Source organism: Saccopteryx leptura, chromosome 1, assembly GCF_036850995.1.
Source record: "Saccopteryx leptura isolate mSacLep1 chromosome 1, mSacLep1_pri_phased_curated, whole genome shotgun sequence".
Lineage (NCBI taxonomy): Eukaryota > Metazoa > Chordata > Mammalia > Chiroptera > Emballonuridae > Saccopteryx > Saccopteryx leptura.
This window is the reverse complement of record NC_089503.1, coordinates 374,401,702-374,416,975: the sequence shown is the minus strand read 5'-3', so window position 1 is coordinate 374,416,975 and position 15,274 is coordinate 374,401,702. Positions and strand designations below refer to the sequence as shown.

The window sequence follows — 15,274 nt, the reverse complement described above, 5'->3', positions numbered from 1 at the left end:
AAACCACCCGCTCTCTCTGGCTCGCTGTCGGCTCCCCCTGGAACCAGTGCCCTGATCTGGTGGCCCAGGCACCCGGCCCGGGGAGAGGGGGCTTACTCACAAAGCTGCAAACAATCCAATCAACAAACTGAAATAAGGACTTACTAAGATTTTTTTTTTTTCTTGGAAAAAAAAGCAAAAAACAAAACCACACATGTATTCCCAAAGCTCAGAACATTATTTCCCCTGGAGGTTTGTTTTCCTGGGGCCTCTGAATGGAGAGGGGGCAATGCCTCCTTTCTTAGGGGAGCCTGATTGTGCGCTGCTTAGTTCTGCCTGGCAGATCGCCCCCCGCAGAGGCTCGGGTTTATACTGGGAAACTGGCATCTCAGGCAGTGTCGGTTGTAAGTAATTGCTATGAAATTACAGTTATTTTACCTCTCTCTTAACTACACCGAGAGCCCCACCCCTATTCAGTTCTCACTTTTCCTGGTGCTGGAAGCAGACCCACCCCGAGTAGGTGAGGCAGGCACCACGGCTCCGGGCTCCGTTATAGAAAATCTGAAAGAGCAGAGGGACAGGTGTGCCTGCCCACAGAGCTCGAGTTACCGACAGAGCTGCTCGCAGACAGGCAACGATTAATTTAATAAGAGCTTGGAGCTAACTCAAGTTTATGATGTCAATTCCCTAAGACCTTTCCGAGAGGTACTCACTCTCACCCCTACCTGGTTCTTGGTCCTGTAAGGCATCATAACAAAGGAACTTTTCCCCAGGGCTGGTTGTAATGTAAGGAACAAGTAAAGAATGAAAAAACATAAAAACAAAAGCCACATTCACACACTAGCATCTGTTTTACCTCTGGTGGCTCATTGAGGGAGGAACAAGTACAATGTTGGAATTCTTATTAGCCAGACCAAAAAAAATTTATATGATGACGTTAATAACAATGAATTTCTATATTGTCAGGCATTGTTCTAAGTGTTTTACATATATTACTCACTCATTTATTCCTATGAGATGTGTGATATTATCACCCTTCTATGAATGTGGAAACTGAGGCACAGAGTGGAGAAATAACTGGCCTCAGGGTCCCAGGATTGAACCCAAGTGATCCGGCTTCAGATCTAGAGTTCTTAGCCACCATGAAGACCCAAATAGGTAACGCTTCCGCTCACGGACCACAGGGCTGGAAGGCGATGCTGTAAGTATACGCATACATATATGTCCTCGCCGTTAGTCCCTGAGCATACAGCCATGTCCCAGGTGTAGAGGGTGGTAGATGTCATAGCTCTCCACACTTCCATTATTGTCTTAAATTATGATTGTAGGCCTTGTCAACAAGAATTGCCAAAGGACCAGTAAAAATAATAGGTGAAGATTCTGTCATTTACCTTTCCTGTCTTTAACATCCCTCTTTCAGCTTTTTGTTTTTTGTTTGTTTGTTTTCTTTTCTTTTATTGTGGTAAGAACACTTAACATGAGATCTATGCTCTTAACACCTTTCTGACTGTGCACTACACGATCGCTGACTGTAGGCACAACGGTGTGCAGCAGACCCCCACAGCTGACTCATCTTGCCCACCTGAAACTTCATGTCCATTGATGAGTAATCCCCATTTCCCCTCCTCTGCCAACCACCACTCCACTCTCTGGTTCTACGACCTTGATTCCATCTAACTGGTATAAATGGAATCACGCAGTAGTTGTCTTGCATGCCTGCTTTCACTTGATTAACGTCCTCGTTCATGTTTCATATATTTCAGAATTTCCTTTCTTTTTTAAAGGTTGAGTGGTATTCCATTCCACAGGTGCCACATTTTCTTTATCTTTCATCTGTCAATGGACAATTAGGCTGTCACCACATCTTAGCTTTGGTGTGAATAGTATCACAATAAACATGGGAGTGCTCATATCTCTTTAAGATTCTGAGTTTAATTCTTTTGGATAAATACCTAGGAGTGGAATCGATGGACTGTAGGGTAGGCTATTTTTGGCTTTCTTAGGCACCTCTGTGCTGTTTTCTATAATGGCTGCCCTAGTTTGCTTTCCCACCAACAGTGTACAGTGTTCCAATTTCCTACTTGGTCACCAATATTTGTTGTCACATTTTTTTTAATAATACCCAAACCTGAAAACTGTGCTTTTGATTTGCATTTCCCGATTATCAGTGAGGTTGGGCATTTTTTTTCATATATCTGCTGGCTGTTTGTGTTTTTGAAGAAATGTCTATTCAAGTCCTTCAGCCCATTTGTAAGTGGATTATTCACTGTTTCTAATTCAGTTGTTCAGCGTTTTCTTTTTCTCATTCACAATTCACCAGTCCTGTGGCTTGAATAAGCCACCGGTTAAAATTGGGAAATGTGGCCTGACCAGGCGGTGGCGCAGTGGATAGAGCGTCGGACTGGGATGCGGAAGACCCAGGTTCGAGACCCCGATGTCACCAGCTTGAGCACGAGCTCATCTGGGTTGAGCAAAAAAAGCTCACCAGCTCGGACCTAAGGTCCCTGAGCAAGGGGTCACTCGGTCTGCTGAAGGCCCACGGTCAAGGCACATATGAGAAAGCAATCAATGAACAACTAAGGTGTCGCAACAAGAAACTGATGATTGATGCTTCTCATCTCTCTCCATTCTTGTCTGTCTGTCCCTATCTATCCCTCTCTCTGACTCTCTCTCTGTCCCTGTAAAAAAAAATAAATAAATAATATAAAAAAAATTTGGGAAATGTAGTGAGCTTGTGGCAACCACCTGGAACATCAACCAAGAAGAACTAGGTGGGGCTCCCTGGGACCCCAGGCCCTGAAGAGTGTGAAGGAAAATCCAGACGGATTTTGGTCCAAACAGGCTCTGAGCACGTGGGGCTGAAGACAGCACAGAGGGATATACCAGCTTAAATAACGTCCTTCTATAAATCCATGTCCACCGAGAACCTGTGAATGTGACCATATTTGGAAATAGAGCTTTTGTAGATGAAATAAAGTTAAAATGAAGTCAAACCAAATGAGGGTGGGCCCTAAATATAACTGGTGTCCTTATACAAAGATATAAATTTGGACTTCGACACCATGGGAGACGTCATTAAATATGACTGGTCCTAAATATATCTTGTGTCTTTATAAGACAGAAGCAGAGATTGGAGTAAGGTGTCTACAAGCCAAGGAACATCAGGGATGGCCAGAAAATGTCAGAAGCTAAATGAGACAAGAAAACAGTTCTTCCCTAGAGATTCTGGAGAAAGCATGGCCCTGCGGATGCCTTGATTTTAAACTTCCAGACTTCAGAACGTGGAGAGAATGAAGCCCTGTCGTAACGCACCCAGTTTACGGTAAGATGTGATGGTGGCCCTAGGAAACAAAAGCAGGCAGGGAAGCATGAAAGACAGAATGCTGTACGGCTAACGGCAAACTTCTCAAGGTCAGAACTCTGCTTCGCCATGACCCGCGTGAATGTGTTCACACTTGAGCCGGCTCTAACCCCAAAGTACTTCCTGTTCCTTAGATATAGTAAATGCTTTGAGTGTAAGCTATACTATGTTATGCTATCCTCTATTACAGACTATGTTATACCATGCTAGACATTGTCGGCTAAAGTAAAACATATAAAATATTGTACAGTAGATAATATTACTACATGGGATGATAGCATATTGTAACTCTATGTTGTGCGATTATACATTTATACATTACACACTATGTGCTGGGTAAGTCATTAGATGCTAAGAGACATCGCCTCTTACGGAGCCTCTCCCTTTTAGACAAAGAGCTTGTCTACAGCCCAGATTTGGGCCAGGTCTCATTTACTTTGAGCAGCAACCGGCACAGCTGCCTGAAACTGAGTTGATACTCAGTGCCTGTTAGAGTGGATGCATGCCGAGGGGAAGGTAATATCACTCCCTTTTTTTTTTTTTTTTTTTTTTTTTTGTATTTTTCTGAAGCTAGAAATGGGGAGAGACAGTCAGACAGACTTCAGCATGCACCCGACTGGGATCCACCCGGCATACCCACCAGGGGGCCACGCTCTGCCCACCAGGGGGCAATGCTCTGCCCCTCCTGGGCATCGCTCTGTCGCGACCAGAGCCACTCTAGCGCCTGGGGCAGAGGCCAAGGAGCCATCCCCAGCGCCCGGGCCATCTTTGCTCCAATGGAGCCTCGGCTGCAGGAGGGGAAGAGAGAGACAGAGAGGAAGGAGAGGGGGAGGGGTGGAGAAGCAGATGGGCGCTTCTCCTGTGTGCCCTGGCCGGGAATCGAACCCAGGACTTCTGCATGCCAGGCCGATGCTCTACCACTGAGCCAACCGGCCAGGGCTTATCACTCCCTTTTTTATGGCTTGAGTACCTTAAAATTCTGATGTTGGCTCACTGAAGAGTGTCCTATGAAGAAAGCGGGAGGTCATGTTTCTAGAGCCGCCTCTGCCCCTTATTCCCTGTGTGACCCCGAGCCGGTCAGCCACCTCCCTCTCTGGGCCTCGGTCGTTGCAGTTATAACTTCCTGCAATTTTGTGAAATCAAGTGGCTAATGGAGATTTATGTAGACAGCAGTTCTCAAACATTTTGGTTTCAAAATCCGCACACGCCTTTAAAGACTGTTGAGAATCCCCCAAAAAACTTTTGTTTATGTGGGTTATAGCTATCAATATTTATTACATCCTAAATATTTTAAATATTTATTTACTATCATTTAAATATTAGAACAATAAGCATATTGCATAGCCTGATACATTTTAATAGAAAGGAACTATTCTGTTAAAGAAATTTAGTCATGTAGTAAGTAAATTGGCTGAAATATGCATATGAATAAATTCTGGCTTAGCCCAAGAGACCCAGTTGGAAAAGAGAGGAATAATTTAATAGCCTTTTCAGATCATTCTTGGTATTTCTCTTTAGTACCATACCGAAACTCAAGAATGGTAGTCTCTTAAAGATTACTTGATAGGTGGAATTTGAAACGCTATTATTGAAATTCTTCTGTTCCACTAAAACCCATTCATCACTCTTGCACGTTGAATGGATCTTTTACCCCTGAATGATTTTGTAGCATCACAAATAGTGTTTCACTGAGTTATGCAGATCTTCTAAATGCTGATACACTTCATTATGTGACATCAAAGTACTTCGTTCGGTAATATCACAACCTAGCTCATCAGAAAAGATTCAGGAAAAACCTGCCATGCTCATAGTGGTGGATATGTGTTCTCCAACATTCTAAATTTTCTCTTAAAGGCTTGTTTTTTATCATTGGCAATAAGTCCACTGTCATCCTTGAAATGACAAGCTCATTTCACTGACCTTACAGGAAATAGCTGCCCTATGCCAAGTCTAAAAAGCCCACAGTTTGTCTGCCAGCTTCTCTTTCAAGTAAAACCTGTGTTCTGTGCAAGAAACAGCTGGTTCAGCTCACAAATCAATCACACACGTGCCTTTCCGTAGACAATTATTGTGCTCTGGATGCAGCCCAGGAGTGTCTGGCACCTCTCACTCCATCATACAGAAGGTTTGAGAGACACGCACTCAGGGGGTGAGACTTAATTATGTGATATACTTTTACTCATAAATGAGACTGGCTCTTCTTTTTCTGCACGTGCACGACTCCTAGTGCGGTTTACACTGCTGCCCCGATCGCTGCTGAGGCACCGACAGCTCTCCCCATGAAAAGTCCACCCCAGAGAGAACTGTTACCACTCGGAAGCAGTTGTGAGCTTCCAGAATGCCAGGAGTCCATGAAGAACATTTGAGACCTGTTGGTTTAAGACATCCTGTGAACATGCCAGGTTCATGGAACTTTGTCCCTGAACCATGAAAGGAAGCTGATAATTGTCCACCAGCCTCTTGAGGTCACCAGGATCCAGAAGAGGGAAATGTTATTCTGAGGAGATCCCAGAAGACAGATGACATTTAAGCTTGACAGAAGCTGTGTCACTTCATTTGTCTCTCAACTCCAAATGCAACCTTCAGTTGAAGCTCTGTGAACATAGGAGAGGATTTGTTCCAGCGTTTCTCAGTGAGCATGAAGGCAGCTTCCTCGGAGAGAGCCCTGGAGGGCCCCTTCTGTCTCTGGCCGTGGGCTGGGGGTCGGCAGTGTATGAGGACATCCAGGAGAGCCTGTTCCAGCCACAGGCCCCAAAGGTGAGTCCTCTCGCACCACCTCACACCCTTGGCCTGGTGAAACCCATCTGCAGCCCTCTTGACACAGAAGCCAAAGCCCCCTGCAGCCTGCATACAGCTTGCCTCATCCTGCAAGCCCTGTGTAGCCTGCAGGTTCCTCCTGCTCCCGCTGACACCTGGATCCCACTGCACACACCTGTGCCACCGTGTTGATCGCCTGCTCCCACCTGAACTCTGGAGGGTGGCCTTTTGCATGACCAGCAAGGCCACCTGCTCTGGCCTGACAAAAACCAATGCCTTTCTATGCTTTCTGCAGGCTGATCATACTTTCTCCGGTAAGATTTTTAACGTCTTCCAAATTTGTCTTTACTTGGCTATATCCCTAGGATATACCACATAGAATTTTTTCTATGTTATGGTTATTCTTTTACTAACACTTCTTTATGCTTAACTTCTGTTGGAATTACTGTGTGATTTCTCCCTCCTGACTGGATTCAGACCACTCTAGATACTCCAATGTCTGATATTTCAAAATGTACAATTTTTAGGCTTTTTGTTGTATTCCTTTAAAAACCTGACAAGGTTAAGTCCTGAATGAGATACTAGAAAAAAAGAAATCTCAATTTTGCACAGAATGTTAATTAAGTTACGATTTATGTCACATTTCAGTTTTCTGTTGCTTTATCCTATGAACCCTGTCCCTGAAGACTCAGGTGATTAAACATTATGGTCAAGTTTATAGATAAAAATTCTACAACAGCAGAGCTGGAACGACCTCGGGGACGATATTATCTAGCACTTCCTCTTTACTGATAAGGGAATAAGCGCAGAAAGTTCGGACAACTTGCCTGTGGTCGCAGAGCCTGGTCCCAAGGCAGAGTCAGGGACAGAATTCCTAGTTTTTCCAGATGTTGGGCTAGTTGTTATCCTACAGAAGTGTCACAGTGACAAAGGCCACAGGAGGAGGGCTTTCTCTGGCTACAAAATGACTCATCTATATAGCACAAAACTGATAGCACATGGAGGAGAAAGAAGTTTTCTTTATAATAACAATATTTGGGCTTCCTACTTTTCTTATTAGTGTAAGTCAGAGAGTAGTCCTTATTATTATCATTTTTTAAAATACTAAATTGTCTGTCCTTCTAAGAATTTGATTGGTAAGTCTCCTGAGCAGAGGAATGACTTGGAGGTCTGTGGTTGACTCGATAAAGAGTTCTGTATTAAAAAAGCACATTCTTTTCCACAGCAGCCATAAGAGGCTTCACCCACAGGGTTTACTCGGAGTGTTTTCATTCAATAAGCAGCCAGGTAACCAGCACACAGTTGAGGCTTCAGAGATTCTCAGCATTTATGTAACATTGACTATAAGGTTAAATCAGCTCCGTGCCAATGGCTTCCTATGCAATAATACAGTGTGAAGAATTCAGGTGTAGGGGTCAGGGTTCTCCAGGGAAATGGAACCAGCAGGATGTGCACGTGCGCACATATACGTGTGTGTGTGTGTGTGTGTGTCTATCTATATATTTGTCTGTCTATATGATATATCTATCACCTATCTGTATCATCTATCTATCTATCTATCCACTGAGAGATTTGTCTTTAGGAATTAGCTCCCATGACTGTGGGGGCTTGATGAGTCCACAACACGATGGGAGAGGTGATCAGGTTAGAGACACAGGGAAGAAGTGCCATTTGAGCCCAAAGGCACTCTGCTGGTGGAATTTTCTCTTCCTCAATTTCTTCTATCAAGTCCTTTAACTCAGTGGTCCCCAACCTTTTTTGGGCCATGGACCGGTTTAATGTCAGAAAATATTTTCACGGACCGGCCTTTAGAGTGGGACGGATAAATGTATCATGTGACCGAGACAAGTGTCAAGAGTGAGTCTTAGATGGATGTAACAGAGGAAATCTGGTCATTTTTTAAAAATAAAATATTGTTCAGACTTAGATATAAATAAAACGAAAATAATGTAAGTTATTTATTCTTTCTCTGCGGACCAGTACCAAATGGCCCACGGACCGGTACCGGCCCGCGGCCCCAGGGGGTTGGGGACCACTGCTTTAACTGAAGGAATGGATGACATGCACACACTCTCTGGAGCATACTCTGCTTTACTCAAAATCCACTAATTTAAATGTTAATCTCATCGAAAACAATGGCATAGAAATATCTAGAATAACATTTGACCAAATATCTGGATACCAGACAAGTTGCCATACAAATTAAACATCACACCCGGCGAATTTAAAAATATGACCTGAGATAGGTAGCCCATCAATTCAGTACCTGTCACCAACACCTTAGCTTGCCAGATGGTTTTATAAACAACTAAATGTGCTTATATAAACATCTCCTCCCAAAAGAATTGCAGGCCCAATACCCAGAGTGTTACTCAGTTTAACTGACTAAGAGAGCAAGGTCCAGTGGTGTTTGGCACCCTGAGTCATGCCTGGCTTAATAGTGGCCTTGGGCGCAAGGCCACCCACCACTCGTATTTGTTGTGGAATATTGCTGCGCTCCAGGCCTCTGGGGAACGTCCTTCCACCTAGCCTGAGCTGGGTGTGTCAGTGTGCACTGCGCCTGCACTCACTGCCCTCCTGCTCCTGCCCGGACTCTGAGAAAGAGCTGTGGGTCCCATCCCAACGCCAATGCCCCTTCTCCTCACCCCTTCTTCCTGCTCCTACGTGGCTTTTCTTCCTTATTCTTCCATGCCCGGACTATTAGAATAAGTGAATGGGTCTCTTTTAAACTTCTTGTCGGTCCTGCTTCTACTTAACACCGTCTTCTAAAATGAGTCTCTTTTAATCACTTTCTGGGTCTAGATCAGTGGTAGTCAACCTGGTCCCTACCGCCCACTAGTGGGCGTTCCAGCTTTCATGGTGGGCGGTAGCAGAGCAACCATAGTATAAATAAAAAGATAGATTTAACTATATAGTAAGTTGTTTTATAAAGATTTATTCTGCCAAACCTAGCGAAAATCCAACATAAAGTACTTGGTGAGTAATTATTATTATATGCTTTCACTTGCTGTAACTCTGCTTTATAAATTTTATAAAGTAAAGTGACTTCTCTACTTTATAAATCACCATTACTGTGGAACCAGTGGGCGGTTAGAAAATTTTACTACTAACAGAGATACAAAAGTGGGCGGTAGGTATGAAAAGGTTGACTCCCCCTGGTCTAGATGAATAGAATGTCCAAATGTGTGACTTCTGAGGCCAGGTCATAAAAAGCGATATAGACTCTGCCTGGTACTCCCTCTCTCTTCTTTGGGGTGCTTGCCCTGGGACCCCAACCACGCTGAGGTGAGAAAGCCCAGGCTTATGAAGAGGCATGTGGGCCCTGACCAGGTCACGCAGTTGGTTGAGTGTCCTTCAAGGCTTTCCTTTAACATGTTTTCATGGTATTCTCAGCATGTTACCTTAGAAGACAGTTGAAGAAGTGTCCCCTTTGGAAAACTGCTCTCTGCCCCACCCAGGACCTGCAAGCTTCTCCCAAGCCTCTCATTTTTCCACTTGGCCGGTGGAGAAACAAAGAGTTTAGTGACTTGTCCAAGACTCGGCCTTCAGGTGGGGGTGGAGCATGTAGTTGAATGAAGATGGTTGAAATCGCAGTGAAAATCATCAATGTAAGTAATTTAGATATAATCACAGAAGCTATGGGAATGGCATCCTTTCAAAATTCATCTCTAGAGTCACTCCGGCGAGTAGGCTTTGCTGGCCTATCATTTTATGCTCTAAAAGAAATATCTGGATTATGGTGGGGTATAGATTTTAGCCAAGATTTATTCTTCTTTAAAGTGGAGGAGTTGCACAGGGTAAAGACAAGAAGCCGGGCTCAGTCTGAAGCTCCGGAGCCCCCCCCCCCGGGGGGGAAGGGGAGCAGAGAAGAGAAGCTGTATAACCCCTCCTCCCCACACTCCTTCCCGTCGGAAGCTTGGGAGGGTTCGGGGAGAAGCACACGGAAACTGGGAGCACAGCACGGGGCGAGGAGCGAGCACTCAACACAGCAGCTGTCTTCATTGTCACTCTGCCTCGGGGCTGTCCTTCCTCCCTCCTTCTCACAGTCCCAACCATGGTGAGGTCTCCTGTGTCACTGCACAATAAAGAAATGTCCTGCCAATCAAGTACCTTCTGTTATATGAACCCCCCCCCCCCAGCTGGCTGGAGCACACGGGCTCACCAGATTGAGTGTGGGGTTGCCAACTTAAGCGTGGGATCATAGACATGACCTCATGGTCACTGACTTGAGCCCAAAAGTCGCTGGCTTGAAGCCCAAAGTTGCTGGCTTGAGCCCAAGGTTGCTGGCTTGAGCCCATGGTCGCTGGCTTGAGCCCAAGGTCACTGGTTTGAGTAAGAGGTCACTGGTTTGAGTAAGAGGTCACTGGCTAGACTGCCATCAGCAGCTGGAGAAGACAGGGAAGTCTCCCTCGGAGCTGTCAGAGGGAGTGTGATTCTGCCGACACCTTGACTTCAGACTTCTGGCCTCTGGAACTGTGAGAGAATAAATCTCTGCTGTTTTCAGCCATAAAATGTATGGTAATTTGTTATAGAAGCTCTCTGACACTGAGACAGGGGACTTGGGGCCCCACTCTCATTAGTCCTGCAGGCTGCTGGGACACACCTCCCTCCTCACTCAGTGCCTGGGGATCCCTGGGTAACTACTCCCCCTTCTGTCACTCAACCCTCATGTAAATAACCATGGCCCAAGTGTATGAGGATGGATAAAAGGCAGACCTTCCCTCAACAGTTCATAGTCAGAGAGATAGAGAGATTAAGAGGTAATTATAGCCTGACCAGGTGGTGGCGCAGTGGATAAAGCATTGACTTGGGGTGCTGAGGACACAGGTTCGAAACCCCAAGGTTGCAGGTTTGAGAGCTGGGTTGCTGGCTTGAGTGTGGGATCATAGACTTAACCCCATGGTCACTGACTTGAAGCCTAAGGTTGCTGGCTTGAGCAAAGGGTCACAGGCTCAGCTGGAGTCCCCTTTCTCCCAGTCAAAGCACATATGAGAAGGCAATGAATGAACAACTAAAGTGGCGCAACTATGAGTTGATGCTTCTCATCTCTCTCCCTTCTTGTCTGTCTGTCTCTGTCTGTACTCCCCCCACTTGCTAAAAAAAAAAATAATAATAATAAATACTATAAAATAAAAATAAAAACAACCTTACAGCTACAGACTTGGACACCGAGCCAGGTTTGTGTCAAGGACACCCGGTTTCATTTTCTCCACCTTGATACAACTCAGTCTGAGCCTGCCCCCAACCCCCCAAGTTCTACGGTCAAGCCCCGGCCCCGCTGTCCTGGAGAAGGAGTCTGTCTTCTGGAATCCCTTAGGCCCTGCGGGGATATGGAACACTTTTCCAAAAGCCAGACTAACGCAGGAAATGTTTTATTTATTGTACTCCCATAAAAATAATAAACTCCCCCCAGGAATTGCACCACATGCACAATAGGGCCAGGCCATCACCCGGGAAGCCACAGCCTGAGAGGGAGTTCGTCCTCTTCTCAGAGAGGAAAATTTTCCAACAACGACCATATCTATTCTTTCAGAAGTCCTACAGCGACAAGAGACAGGTTGTCCACCCTGCCCTCCGCCCAGCCCGTGTGAGTCAGGAGAACTTCCTGCCGGTCCCAGATGTTCCGCAAGATAAATGTGTCCTTGAGCAGACTGTTGCTTCAGGCTGGCCCCCTGTGTCCTCGCCTGGAAAACACAGCGAGGGCTGGACAGGGTCTAACACGGGGTCCTCTGCTTCTCTCCAGGCTCACCTGCTCAGCATTATCAACTGTGCACGGGCCAGTCGGCCATGACCCGGGTTTGGGAAGGGTATGGTGTAAACTGTTCGCTCTGTGCCTCAGAGGAAAACCTGACAGTGACCATTGTAAAGATACAAAATTAGCCTGACCTGTGGTGGCGCAGTGGATAAAGCGTCGACCTGGAAATGCTGAGGTCGCCGGTTCAAAACCCTGGGCTTGCCTGGTCAAGGCACATATGGGAGTTGATGCTTCTAGCTCCTCCCCACCTTCTCTCTCTGTCTCTCTCTCCTCTCTCTCCCTCTCTGTCTCTCTTTCTCCCTTTCTCTCTCCTCTCTAAAATGAATAAATAAAATAATAAAAAAAAAAAGATACAAAATTACCCCCCCCACACACACACCAAATAACTCCAAGGTAAGCGAGGTGTAAAAATTGTTCTGCTCCACTGGACCTTTCCTGTAAGTCTCAGAGGTCATTTGAAGCTTCTGGGGCACTCAAGTTCACCAGCACCAAGAAATACTGGGATCCACAGAGAGGAACCCCCAACGCAGCCGTGTGGTATATCAGATGAGAAGTCGGAGGTCCGGCTCCGCAGAGATGCTCCACCCGCGGGTTTGGGCTACAAGTTCGCGTCCCTGTAGGTTCCCAGCGTATCGCTTGTCTCTCCTTTTAGTTTAAAGGGACCGGCGAGGATGTTTGCACCTGTTTGTTAGAAATTGTACTCTGGCCACATTCTCCACACCCTAACCCCCAGCAAACCCTTGCCACCATTGTCACAGCCAGGACGAGCCAGTCACAGTAACTTCCCTTCACTTGCAAAGGCCACCTAAGGAAGGAAGCCTGTTATTGTTGGGCTATGTTTAGAACAGACGATGCTAAGCCCTGGCCTTCAAGGATTACTAGCAGACAGACGTCCAGATCCGAGCTAATGTTTAGGATCAACCCTTCCAAATTAGCTTTTGGTAGAGGCTTGGGAATGCCCAAGCCATTTCAACTGACGCCTCATCTCCCCGCTGTGGGAACAGGCTGCTGGAAGCGGGACGTAGAAAGTTCTGAGGACTCAACAAGGCCCAGTGGGGAAGAACGTCCGTGTCATTGAGCGACTCAGTGTCTTCCATAAACGCGAACCTTCGGTGGGATTCGGCGGACGCTCCCCGCGGAGAGCGGAGGGCTGTCGGAAAGGCCAAAGAAACAGGGCAAAGCTAAAATGAGAAGCATAATTCCCCCCACCCCCAGGTGCTGCCAGTTTGCTCTTCCCTCACTTTTTTTCTTTAAGAGGATTTCTTTCTCCTACGTCATGAAACAAACCCTGTTTTGTTTCTCTCTTCTCAGCCCCGTGGTATCGTCCAGGGCCAGGTGTATTCATTCTAGTTGTTCAAAAGGTAGTCTGCAGGCAAAGAGCAGAGCCCTAGATACGTGCAGGGCTGGAGAGAAGCAAGGCCTAAGGCGTCCCCAAACTACGGCCCGCGGGCCACAATGCGGCCCCCTGAGGCCATTTATCCGGCCCCCACTGCACTTCTGGAAGGGGCACCTCTTTCATTGGTGGTCAGTGAGAGGACCACTGTATTTGGCAGCCCTCCAATGGTCTGAGGGACAGTGAACTGGCCCCCTGTGTAAAAAGTTTGGAGACCCCTGCAGGCTAAGAGACAAGTGACGTAAGGAGAGCCTGTGCTTACTCACTAGGTTTGAGCAAAGCATTTCTCTTCTCAGCCCTCTCACCCAGATTGGAAAAAAAAAAAAAGAAAGGTGGCTTGAATTGGCCTCAAAGCTCTCCCCTCATCTGTAACCGGGAATAATAGCAGCTGCCCATTGGGCTTCCAACTTCTCAGTGAGATCAAATGAGATAACACCCAGGCAAGCGCTCTGAGGGGAAGAGGGGCCATAATAACACATAGCCCCCCACGCCCAGTCCTTCCTTATCAGGGGATTGAAGTCTTAGCCAGAAAGAGTACTGTGCCCGACAGCTCCATGGTCCTCGTACCAAGTCCCGTTAAGGCCTTCTATCTCTCCCCCAGAATTCCCAGCGATGGGCCTCAAAGGAACATTTTTCCTGAAAGAATATTTTAAGTGGTGTGTAGCCTCGCTGCCCAAACAGGATCAGCGACATCAGCATCCCCGAGGAGCCTGGTAAAAGAATATACAGAGCCTCAGGTCCTACCCCAGGCTTCCTGCCAAGGCTGGTCTTCAGGACCTTTGGAAGACAAAGGCCTCATATCGCAACAATGCAACTACCATCATCACCTACGCATTAGGTCCCAGTACATCTTGACACATCTGGATTTCACAGCACTCTTACTTAGAAAAAAAAAAAATCTCTACGCTTGCACATAGTAATCTGGCCCTACTTCATTCTAAAAACGTCAGTGGGCCCTGGCCGGTTGGCTCTGTGGTAGAGTGTCGGCCTGGCGTGCAGAAGTCCTGGGTTCGATTCCCGGCCAGGGCACACAGGAGAAGCGCCCATCTGCTTCTCCACCCCTCCCCCTCTCCTTCCTCTCTGTCTCTCTCTTCCCCTCCCGCAGCCAAGGCTCCACTGGAGCAAAGTTGGCCCGGGCGCTGAGGATGCTCTGTGGCCTCTGCCTCAGGCACTAGAATGGCTCTGGTTGCAACAGAGCGACGCCCCAGATGGGCAGAGCATTGCCCCCTGGTGGGCATGCTGGGTGGATCCCAGTGGGGTGCATGTGGAAGTCTGTCTGACTGCCTCCCCGTTTCCAACTTCAGAAAAATACAAAAAATAAAAAATAAAAAAAAATAAAAAAATAAAAACGTCAGTGAATCTCAGCCAAATTTCTGTGCCCCGTGCGGGGGAAGGGCCGGCCTGCCCAGGGGAATGGCGGCCGGTGCTGAAAGCGAGCACTGCTGCTGCAACCGGAGCCCACTTCAATTATTGATGGAAATTCCATGATGCCGCTCGTCCGTTAGGAGCCAGCAGAGCCTACAGTTGTCAAACATACCCGTCTTGTGCAGGGCCCGTCCTCCACCCCCACAGCCTCTCACCTCTTCGCCTGGGGGACCAGTCAGAGGTGGGACCCTTGCCTGAGATGTTAAGCTGTGGAAAACTGACATGTGGTGGTTACTGAATGCGGCTCCCCGGGGGTGCCACACGGGAGCTCCCTGTGCCCCTCAGAGCGGGGCAGTGACTTGGGAGGCTACCTGTAACCCCCAGTTCGGAGAAAGCCCCATAGAAACTGTGGAAAAACAAGAAAGCCAGTATGTTGCTGCTAACTCCTTTTTTTTCCCCCCAAACATTCTCTGCCTCAAGTTTCTACCAGTATAATGAAGAGAAGAGGTTTCTTTGCCAACCAACCTGCCAACATATATAAAATAAATTAAATTCTGTAGATAAGTTGTCCTTTTATAATCACTAATATTTGATCCTTGAAAGCAAATACTATGAACAACATGTCCATCAATAGCAGAACGATTGATCACAGTATGTTATGACC

General features: G+C 46.8%; 1 protein-coding gene across 2 annotated transcripts in view; it reads right to left on the bottom strand.

Annotated features, from left to right (window-relative positions):
- Nucleotides 1–15,274, bottom strand: part of CLIC5 (chloride intracellular channel 5) — a 173,701-nt gene that overhangs the window by 57,946 nt on the left and 100,481 nt on the right. The window lies entirely within an intron of this gene.